General features: G+C 43.5%; 1 long non-coding RNA gene across 1 annotated transcript; it reads right to left on the minus strand.

Moving 5' to 3' along the window:
• On the minus strand, nucleotides 888-1,513 carry LOC110429533. The gene is made up of 2 exons (XR_002446575.1): nucleotides 1,264-1,513; nucleotides 888-1,196 (listed from the first exon to the last, which is right to left on the minus strand). It is a non-coding gene; the product is annotated as an uncharacterized LOC110429533 (long non-coding RNA).

Here is an 11,497-nt window from a genome sequence, read left to right on the forward strand (position 1 = left end):
CAAAGTTGATCTTAATAGACCGGCACAGATACCATAATTGTATTCTTTTATTAACGGATAGAGTATTAACATGAGCTTGGTTTCTAAATTTCTTCCTCTTTATTCATTGCGTGCAAAAACTTAAAATCGTAGTGGAAGGAAATGGAAGAATATAATGCACATAGCTCATTGTCATTAGTGTTGTTGAAGAACAATTCGGTGATGGGCCATATATAGCAAAATAGTGGTGGTACGTGCTAAAGTCATGTCCACCACCTGGGAGGCGTCAAAAGTGATGGCGGTTTGGCTATCACATCTCATCCTCTAAGGGGACATATGTGAAATAACTCATCACCATTAGGCAAAGGTGGAGCTCCACATGTGGCAAGGTAGGGCAGCTACCCCATCTATCGTCGGAGTAGAGCCTCTAGTACCCCCTATATCTTCCTCCCTTCTAGGCGAGCGATGGAGCGGCGATGTCCGGCATCCGACACATCCAATATCATAGAAACTTATGAGACAAATGATTAAGAAAAGGAAAAATAGGCCCAATAGCCTAGTTTCGTCCCAAGTGGATAGCACATCAACCCCAAATTCTCAATCTAGCCATCCACCCACCGACTCATATAATCACGTTCGTCGCCACCACTGCCACACTGAGCACCTCCCTGCGCTCAAGCGAGCTTCTACTAATGATCCGGCGCCTTGTTGTGCTGCTATTGGCACCTTGCTACGGTGCGGCGGCGCACCGCTCGTCGCATCCGCCCTGCACCATGGCGCTCGTTGTGCGCCAGGTGGCAGCAGGTAGGCGACATGTGCCATGCGCTGGTGGCTAGGCAGGCTACTCCGATGGAGGAGGAGGAAGATTTGGTGGGGGAATCACTACTACTACAAAAAAAATGTAATTGTGGCGGGCAAAAAACATTAACCGAGGCGGTTTTTGCAACGTCTCGGTCGAAAGATCACAATAAATCAATGAATTACCGAGGCGGTTCAAATGCTCGCCACGATAAATAAAATAAAAAAAATAAAAAAACACATGCATAGGCCCAACGAGCCCATCCACAAGCCCGCCGAGCCCATCCATAGGTGCCCGCTACTCGTCGGTGCCAGCATCCTCGCCGAACCACCGGAATCAAGTCGCTAGCCACCCCCATCGCTGGAGTTGATGCCCATGACGTCGGATCTAGTCACCACCGATGCATGTGACTCCGGATCTACAAGAGAGAGGGTGAGGGACGGATCCTCCCATATCTGAGAGAGGAGAGAGAGGATGAGACATACCAAATCCGTGTCGGATCCATGCTGTCACAGCCAAGAAGAGCGTGTCCATCGCCGCCGTGGCCAGGGAGAGCATGGCCGCTGCCCCACACGCCCGCAAAGAGGCCCGCCTCACTCTCGCCAGGGGTGCTGCGCGCCTGTCTCACTGCCGCTAGGAGCACGAGGGCCGCTGCAAAATAGCCCTGAGAGAGAGGGGGAGGGGAGGAAGGGGTGTCACCGCCATGCGCCATGATCTGCAGGGAGGGAGAGGCGTCGCTGGCAGGATCTCGGAGGGAGCGGTGAGAAGATGACTCGGGCTTAGGTGCGGCTGCGACTTATATATCAAAGATGGTAGTGGGCTAGTGTGGGCTAGCGGGCTGGACTTTATTTACATTTACCATGGCGGTTATTATAAGAGACCGTCACGGTTAATAGATTAACTATAGCGGTTATTACAAGAGACCGTGGTGGTTATCTTACAATGCCCGCCACGGTTAATAGATATTAATCGTGGCGGTTACTTTACATTGCCCGCCACGGTTAATGATTAATTGTGGCGGTTGTCCGGCCGGCTGGCCGGCTATAGCCGGCCCAGAATAATCGTGGCGGGCAAAAATAACACCCGGCTCGGAGCCCTTATGTGAAACATTGTGTAAAATAAAACGTGTAGTAGTGAATGGACGCTGTGGATGCGGATAGGGATCAAGTTCATGAGACCGAGGTCAAGTTTAGTTTAGTGTATAGTTGATATTTAGACATCTAGCAATTATTTGAGAGGTGATAATTGAGATTTTGTTGAATTAATGAACTACTATCTTCTACTAATGAGAGGTACCATCTTCAATCAATCTTTAAATTTGCCACAATTAGCTATTCATATGCATCCTTGTGATGCCATTAAAAAGTTTTGTCCACGATGCATCCCACCTAAATTTGTGTCTGAGCTCCGCCACTGCCATTAGGGCGTCCCTAGCGGGACTGGCGATTTCGCCGGCTGACACGTTACTGAGAAAGAATAGAAAAACAAAAACTCTAAATGTACTGTGCAGAAAGGTGAATGTGCGCGAGACAAGAGACAACATATTGTTCGAAAACTGTGTGAGACTAGCGCTAAAACAATCGCTAGCTATTCATTTTTCAGCCCCCTCTCGCCTCCATGTTGGATTCTGGCACTCAAATCGCTAGTCCAAATCTCCTTGTTGGGAACCTATAGCCCATTGACACTTACTGCCCCCTCTCACCTTTATGTTGGATTCTGGCACTCAAATTGCTAGTCTAAATCTCTTTTATTGGGGGCGCCCATAGGGAATCTATAGCCCATTGACACTTACTAAGAGCTAGTACTTTTCACCATACCAAGGCCTTGTTTAGTTCCAAAAATTTTTGCAAAATCGACACTGTAGCACTTTCGTTTGTATTTGACAAAAATTATCAAATCATATACTAACTAGGCTCAAAAGATTCTTATCGTCAATTTCGACCAAACTGTGCAATTAGTTTTTATTTTTATCTATATTTAATACTCCATGCATGCGTCTAAAGATTCGATGTGACGGGAAATCTGAAAAATTTTGCAAAATTTTTTGGAAACTAAACAAGGCCCAAGTGACGAAAAAGGAACGAAAACTTCAATCCCCTGGTGCCCATCTACCGCACATCGCGACATGTCGGAAACGTGGTGGCTGTTTGCCTGTTTACACGAACAAGCAAGCTGTGGTTGTAGCTGTACACATCGCGAGGATGTTGATGTCGATGACATCTTCCGGTACCACTTAGCTATGGCAAATTTAATTTCTTATTGCGTTTTTCACAGCACGATAACATACATTCCAGACTTTTTTTTTGTCCGAACAAGTTCTAGTTTTTGGCATGGACATTCACGCTAATTTCTCATTGCGTTGAGGGAAGATAGTATAGTGTGGCGATGGACGACAGATGGTGAATATTCTTCAAAAAGCGCCTATTGCATTCAGTTCGAAGGAACCTTCTCCAAGCTCAAGTTGATGCCCATCTGGAAAGCTAAAGCAGAACCAAAATGCAGATTCTTTGCGTGGACCTTGTTGCATAGAAAAATATTGACGGCCAATAATTTAATCAAAAGACAATGGCCAAATGATCCTATATGTAAGCTCTGTGGGATTGAGCCAGAGACTCCCACTCACTTGTGCAAGGATTGTATCTTCACTAAGCATGTTTAGACATACTTGAAGACCTGGTTTGGGCTATCGGTGTTGGACACGGTCAACATGAATGGACCCCTCCATAATTTTTGGCGAAAATGCAGACTCAAAGTTGCCAATACACTTAGAAGAAAGTTCGATGGACTCTTCATTTATTTTTGGTGGAACATCTGAAAAGAACGCAATAGAAGAATTTTTCAGAACAAAAGTTTGCAACCGAGGGAGGTGGCCTTTCTTTGCAAAGAGGAGTTTGATCAGTTTCAACGGGCCAACATTCCTAGTAATTCTGTGATGACTTAATTTAGAGAAAATTTTGGAAAGCTACACTTAAAGCTCGGCCTGTCTAGTGGTAGTGGGATGGAGTTTCTTTTGGTAGTTTTTTGCTAGTGTTCTGGTGGGGTTCGTGGAGTGGAGCCTACGGGCTGTTTGTATGTAATTTGTATACTCTTTTGTTTTTGTTTTCCTTACTCGTCTAATAAAAATCCGGCAAAAGCTTTTTGCCGTCTTTCGGAAAAAAAATTTCTCATTGCGTTTTTCACAGCTCGATAATAACATACAATCCAGACTTTTTGTCCCGACGAACAAGTTCTAGTTTTTGGCATGGATATTCACTACTGTTAGTTCTTCGATGCAGAGAATCCAACCAGGTAAAATTTTGGCGTCCAGCAATCTAGCCATCAACCCACCTTACCATCTTAGCTTGTAGCCATCGGCCGTACGGAAATACCAAGCGAATGCAGTTCCAGATACGTTTGAAATGCGGGAAACTTTCTATATTATTCCTCAATTTTTCTTATGAAATGGAACCGGTTACTGTGAAATTTCTGCATGATTACAGCGTTCCCAGACAGGAACTAGCGAAGTGTTTACGGAAGTGATGCCCTCCGGCCAATATCACATCATCGGCGTTCTAGTTTTTGCTGGACGATCTAGTATATATTATGCGTTCTAGTTTTTCCCACGATCTAGTATATATTATGCGTTCTAGTTTTTTATGGACGATCTAGTATATTATGCCCTCCGGTACAGAATACTGCAATACTTTCGCTCAGCTATTGGATGAACGTGTGGGCTGCATTTTTCCCACGAAAATAAATTAGTTCCTGTGAAATTCCTGTATGATCCTTATAAAATTCCTCTATGTCTTTGTGAAGTTAACTATTCGATTAAAACTCCCGATTAATTTTATTCACTTGATATAATCATTGATGTACCAAGTAAATTTTAAGGAGCTTTTTGGACATAAGCATCTCCAAAAGCTCGTCTAAAGTCACTTGGTAAATTAACTAATAACTATGCCAAGTGAATAAAATGAATTGGGAGCTGTATTGGAAACCCATCTAATTTGAACTAATAGCTAGGAAGCATACGTTTAGTTATCTATAGAAGTTTTAGTTGGGGGTATAAGCACTCCATAGCTAAATTTTAGCTGGAGCTAGCAAATAGTTCTAGGTCATCCAAACAGACTCAGTCTGGATCATACAAGGTCTTAGTTCCCCTGCTTGGGCCCCTGAAACTGAAACTTGCCATGTTGGATTAGGGCCTTTGTTGGGCTTACCATGCACTGGTCAAGCCGGTCCAGGAACTCAGTCCGGCAGTGGCACATTGGTTGCAGCTATGGGCTAGGCACGACACAATTCTGTCTGCATGTAACGGGTAACGGCTTGTTTCCGTGATCAAAGAAATGCTGCTGTACTGTACAGATAAGGTGAGATCCTTAATAGCGTATTTGTTTTGGGAATGAACTGGGTTTTTGAGACAAACTTGTTGACTCACAGAGGAGAGGCGGTCTTGAGTGCAAATTGACAGACCAACAACACCCACCTCGTTTAACCATTTATTTACTCGTTTGGAGAGGCCCGCCACCTCTGTAAAGCACCCTTTAGTTTTCAAAAAAAAAATTGTCTCATTACATCAAATATTTAGACACATACATAAACTATTAAATATAAATTAAAAAAACAAATTGCAAGTTTGTATGTATTTTTGCGAGACGAATCTTTTAAGTCTAATTAGTTTATGATTGGACACTAATTGTTATAGTTACAAATGTATTACACTACTGTCGGTGTCTGGACTCGGGGTCCAGGCACTAACAAGTAATGAGTCTGCCTGCCCCCCCTAACCCGAATGGTGATGCAAGAAAACACAGAGGGTTTATACTGGTTCGGGCCTAAGATGCCCTACGTCTAGTGAGAGAGTTGAGGTCTGTGTTGCCTTAAACCCGAGAGTGCTTGTAGTAGGGGGATACAAGCTGGTTGCGAGAGAGATGTGTCCTAGGTCTCGGCTTTATAAAGTGAGTGGAGGGGTGCTCAGTATCCTGAGTCCCCTTTCTCTACGTGAGTGGAGTGAAGAGTGTGTTGCTTGATGAGCTATGCCTGTGCGTTGCGTTTGTGTGCTACACTTGTCTCTTGTAAAGGGCCCTTGCCTCCCCTTTTATAGCCACAAGGGGTGGTAGGGCTTTTACATGTGTAAATTTGTAACTTAGTGTGCCGTGATGTAACAGTGCCGACCCTGTGGAGATCGGTTGCCTTGTCCTCGGGGCATGGCTGATGGCGTGGTCGTCCCTGTGGAGCATCGCCGAGCCCTGTTTGGATCGTGGAGGTCGGGTCTAAGGCGCTGTGACTTGTCCTGTAATAGTAGAATAGTAACTGCCAAAGCATGGTTACGGTGGCAGGGGTTAATCTCCTCTCATTCCTCCTACTGTCGCGCAATGCCTCACAGTGACAAAGGTAAGGCGCCACAGTGATGGGAGTTGTTGGAACAGTGGTCGACATGCCCTGCTGCAGTGTGGGGGGCATGGTGCACGTCGCATCAGGGGTACGACCACCGTGCGTTGGAAGCCTGATGCCGAGGATGAGGCTCGGGCGAGGCGTTGATTGCGCTCGAGGCCGGGGCTCGGTCGGGGCGGGGATTGCGTCCGAGGCCAAGGGCTCGAGCGAGATGGAGATTGCGTCCGAGGCCAAGGGCTCGGGCGAGATGGAGATTGTGCCCGAGGCCAAGGGCTCGGGCGAGACGGAGATTGCGCCTGAGGCAGAGGGCTCGGACGAGACGGAGATTGCGCCCGAGGCGGAGGGCTCGGGTGTCACCTTTATTCTTTTTGCCACTTTTTATTTTCTTACTTTGAGTATCCCGGTTTATGGTACCCTACAAGTACCTAAAAACTTTTCTTTTTTTGACTAAACAAGGCCGAGATCCTCCATTGCCTCTGTAATAGATGGATTTACAGAGATACCACACTTAGAACATCCTTCTTTATTATCATATTTACATAAAGGAATTGTCAAAAAAAAACATATTTACAGAAAGGACGCCGTAAGCGGCCTATCTTTGTGAAATTTCTACTTAAACGGGACAGGCCTTCGAAAGGCTTGTGAGGCAAAATTTTGATGCTATACTGAAAGGATCAAGATGCCCAAGAGGGGGGGGGTGAATTGGGCTTCTCTAAAAATTTAAGCAACCTATAAGCTCCAATTCAACCCCTTGTGCCTAGTGTGACTTAGAGAGCTACCGGATAAAAGTTTTGCAACCTAGTTCCAATCCTATTCTAGCATGGCAATTCTAAGAATGTAAAAACACAAAGTAAATGCTAGAAAGTAAAGGAGTAGTGGAAGAAAATGCTCGGCGATGTTTTGCCGAGGTATCGAAGAGTCGCCACTCTCCACTAGTCCTCGTTGGAGCACCCGTGCAAGGGTCTTGCTCCCCCTTGGTCCGCGCAAGGACCAAGTGCTCTCTACGGGCTGATTCTTTGACACTCCGTCGCGGTGAATCGCCCAAAACCGCTCACAAGCTTGACACGAGCCACCCACAAGAACTTCGGGTGATCTTCGTGCCTCCAATCACCACCGAACCGTCTAGGTGATGGCGATCACCAAGAGTAACAAGCAAAGAACTCTCACTTGACCCAAACAAGGCACTAGAGAGTGGTGGATGCACACTTGACTCTTGGAACTCACTAGAGGAGGATTCTCTCAAGAAATCACTCAAAACTCAATCCTCTCTAGGCTCTTTGCAACTCTCTTGCTCCACAACAAGTTTCTCTGATGTTCAAATGGGCAAGAGTGGTCTCATGGACGAGGTGGAGGAGTATAAATACTATCCACAACGTCCAAAGGTCGGCCAACCGTTTTCCACTGAAAACGGGGTCACCGGACGCACGTTATGTTGCACCGGACGCACTGCATCGAGCGTCCGGTGTGACATAACGGCTACCTGCACTTTTCTCTGACAGGTCACCGGACGCTAACTCCCAGCGTCCGGTGCTCGGGGAAACTTTACATGCTCCCTGCGCATGGGACCGGACGCTACCCGGTGCGTCCGGTGCTAGCGTCCGGTGCTCAGGGGAACTTTGCAAGCTCCCTGGGTAAGGGACCGGACGCTGCCCGGTGCGTCCGGTGCCAGCGTCCGGTGCCTAACCCTAAGCACCAAACTGTTCCAACGGCTAAGGATCTCACCGGACGCACTCACAGAGCGTCCGGTGCCCCTTTGGGCACCCAAACTTCGTCGAAACGCGATCGCTCCAAAACGAAGTTGGTTCCTCTCGATCTAAGGACTATCTCTGAGCTGCCTAGTTCTAGGTTTAACAAGTGTGCACCACACCTAAACCTAAAGCCTTGTCTAAGTCAAGCTACTATATCAAAGCCCCTCTTAATAGTACGGTAAAAGGAAAACAAAGTCCTAAACTACTCTAAGTGCCCTTCTTCGCCATATGGCACTTAGACATAGTCTAGTCTTGACGATGTCCATCCATCCTTTGAAAACCGAAAACGATTTCCACTATTAAGTAGGCATGTACGTCCCTGTCCATCGAGTACCTATATACCATGACCTTACCTATGACTTTGCCTCTGCAAAACACACGTTAGTCATAGTAATCAATAATGTCATTAATTACTGAAACTACTAGGGGCCTAGATGCTCTTTCACTATACATAGTTATATTCTAAGAGGAGGGAGCTAAGTACTAATACTTTGTGGCAATAAATTAGTGTGAGTTGTTGTTTTGCATAAATAAATTTATGAGTTTTGGCTAAAACATTGAAATTATTCATATTGAGAGATTTATTGTAAGCATTCTATTTTTTGTAAAACAAAATGTGCTACTACATATACACATAGTTTGTTGGTGGACGAAATTAAACATATTAATTGCTGAGGTGCAAAATGGAATGATTGTTTGTAAGTAAGACAAATTTTACGATCTACAATCCATATTTACATTAAAATACAAAATATGAGTTTTTTTAATAAAAGATAAGATACACGCCGGAGTTTTATTATAAAATTACCATAACTAATAAAATAATTTTTTTAAACAAAATAGATTCATGAATTAACCACATATGGGTAATTATAGGAAAGGGGCCAAGGTTTATGGTCCATGGGCAGACGAGGAGTTAGTCCATTATAGACAAAAAAAAAAAAAACAAAAACGAGCCGATAGAGTTGGGCCAATTTCTACATGATATTTTGGCACTGGGCAGTTCGGCCCGATGCCGCCCTTCCTTTCTTTGCCTCTGTCTGTCCCTCGGCAGTCGGCTGTCAGCAAACAAGTTGTTTTTAATGGTGATCAAGAGCAGGGCACTTGTGATAAACTCTAGGTATGGCCGCCATACCGAACAGTACTTTTAACTATGTCAACAATAGCTGCAGCGGAGGGCGACCTGGGGGCGACGATAGCAGATGGCCGGTACATGGGGGAGGTCATGGATGGGCGGAGCCGGGGGTGGGGGAGGAGGCGCAGGGAGGGTCGGTGATCGGGGGCAGCAGCGGAGGGACGGCTAGTGCATGCCGACAAGGGCCGGCGGAGGGATCAGACGGTCATGGACGGTCAAAAAAATTCGGTCGCTGCGTTCTCCCAACACAACCACATGACGGATAGAAATTCTCAATAATTACTCAGCAAGCTTCTAGTCAGTAAAAACTAAAAACAGATGTTACTAAGCATTTCACTAGTTGGACCAAACTAGGTAACAAAAACTAATATTAGCTAGGAACTATATTAGTACTTAGATAACTATTAGCAGCTAATGGACTGAAATAGTATCTAAGTAAAACAATAATCTCCATTCTCAAAAACGAAGTAAAAATAGAGAGTTGCTCCGAGATTTCTGTCAACAAATTCCTTGGAGGAGATATGTCGAATTTGTAGACACATGATCTTGCCGTATCATCTTCATTCTCTCACGGTGTATCTGATTCCCGATAGAGTTAGGACTAGAGTTAGGAATTTTTGGGCCACACTATCACCAACATTTTTTTAGTGATGGGCTATGCTATAAAAACAATTTAGAAGACCAATGGTTGAGGAAATAGCAGCGGCAGGGATCTCTCGCTTGGAGGAGGCCGTTAGTTAGGAGGCTTTTACATGTATGTGATTATAAAAGTACTCCCTCCATCCCAAATTATAAGTCATTCTAAAAATCTTGGAGAGTCAAACTTTTCTAAGTTTGACCAAATTTATATTATAAAATAATAATTATTATGGTATTAACTAAGTATCATTAGATTCTTTCTTAATTATATTTTCATAGTATATTCACTTTATGTTACAAATCTTAGTATTTTTCTCTATAATTTTGGTCAAACATGAAAAAACTTTGACTCTCCAAGATTCTTAGAATGACTTACAATTTGGGATGGAGGGAGTAGTAATTACCTACAAATCATTAAAAAAGTTGAGCTCTCACAGGTGTCACTACTCCGAACTCTTTTACCCTCTACGCTACTTCTGTTAGATTTGACTCTAACGGTGTTAAACTGCATGCATGAAAAGTTAAAAATACCCTCATATCTAAATATATAATTAATTTTTTTGAACATCTTAACAATCTCAAATGAAAAACTCAAAACTAGAAAGTCGTAGATCTCGTCGAGATCTACAATATTTATATAAAAATATTTTTATTTGATTTTATATAAACAATATTTTTTTCTAAGACATATTAATCATATCAAATCATATATTTTTTGTATGGAATTTAATGAAAATAATTATTATACAAAACTTACAGATATTGTCGAGATCTACAACTTTGTAGTTCTGAGTTTTTTCATTTGAGATCATTATGATGCTAAAAAAAATTAATTACATATTTAGCCTTGAGGGTATTTTTGACTTTTTACACTCGCGGTTTGACACCATTAGAATCAAATTTGACAGAAATGGTATAAAGGGCAAAAAAGTTTAGAGCAGTGGCACCTGTGGGAGCTCAACTTTATTAATGGCTTGTAGGTAATTACCAACTTTTATAATGACATATATATATAAGCCTTGTTAGTTATTTGTTCCTTGATCCCATGGTCCCAAATTACAAAATAGTAATCTAACATGTAATGTATTTTTTTAGTTATAAAAATACATGAGACCCAGCCATAGATAAACAGCCATTCAATGCCTTCTTCAAAGGAGGCAAATTGTTATGCCAATGTGGACTAGGTTTCGTCAAAGGTGGACGGACACGTACCTCTTGTAGTGGCAAATACGTACCTGGTCAAGTTGCTGTGTCTAGCCCTGGTCCATCTCCACACGTGACTGACATCACTAGTCCGCTGATGAACCAAAAACCGCCGCCCACCGAGATCCCTCACCCCCTAGGCCTTGTTTAGTTCATCGTGAAAACCAAAAATTTTTTAAGATTCTTCGTCAAATCGAATCTTACGGCACATGAACCATTAAATATAGACGAAAACAAAACTAATTACACAGTTTGTTTGTAAATCGTGATATGATTTTTTTTGATCCTAATTAGTCTATGATTGGACAATATTTGTCACAAACAAACGAAAATGCTATAGTAGCGAAATTCAAAAAAAATTCACATCTAAACAAGTCCCTAGTTTGGCTGTTCCTTGTTGCTGCACTCAATCAGTCAACAAAAGCTTCTCTGCCTCCTCTCCCTGTGTTGTGCTTTGTGTTTCTTGTTCAGACGCCCAAACGCCAAAACATCATTAGTAAACACAAACAAGTCACCTATGGTTGACAAAATTAAAAGACGGCATATTCCGAACGACAGATTATTCGTGGCTGACACGCCGGGCGAAATAGTTGTCCGTTCAGTCATCGTACCTTATTGATT

Source organism: Sorghum bicolor, chromosome 8 (genome assembly GCF_000003195.3).
Source record: "Sorghum bicolor cultivar BTx623 chromosome 8, Sorghum_bicolor_NCBIv3, whole genome shotgun sequence".
Classification (NCBI taxonomy): Eukaryota; Viridiplantae; Streptophyta; class Magnoliopsida; order Poales; family Poaceae; genus Sorghum; species Sorghum bicolor.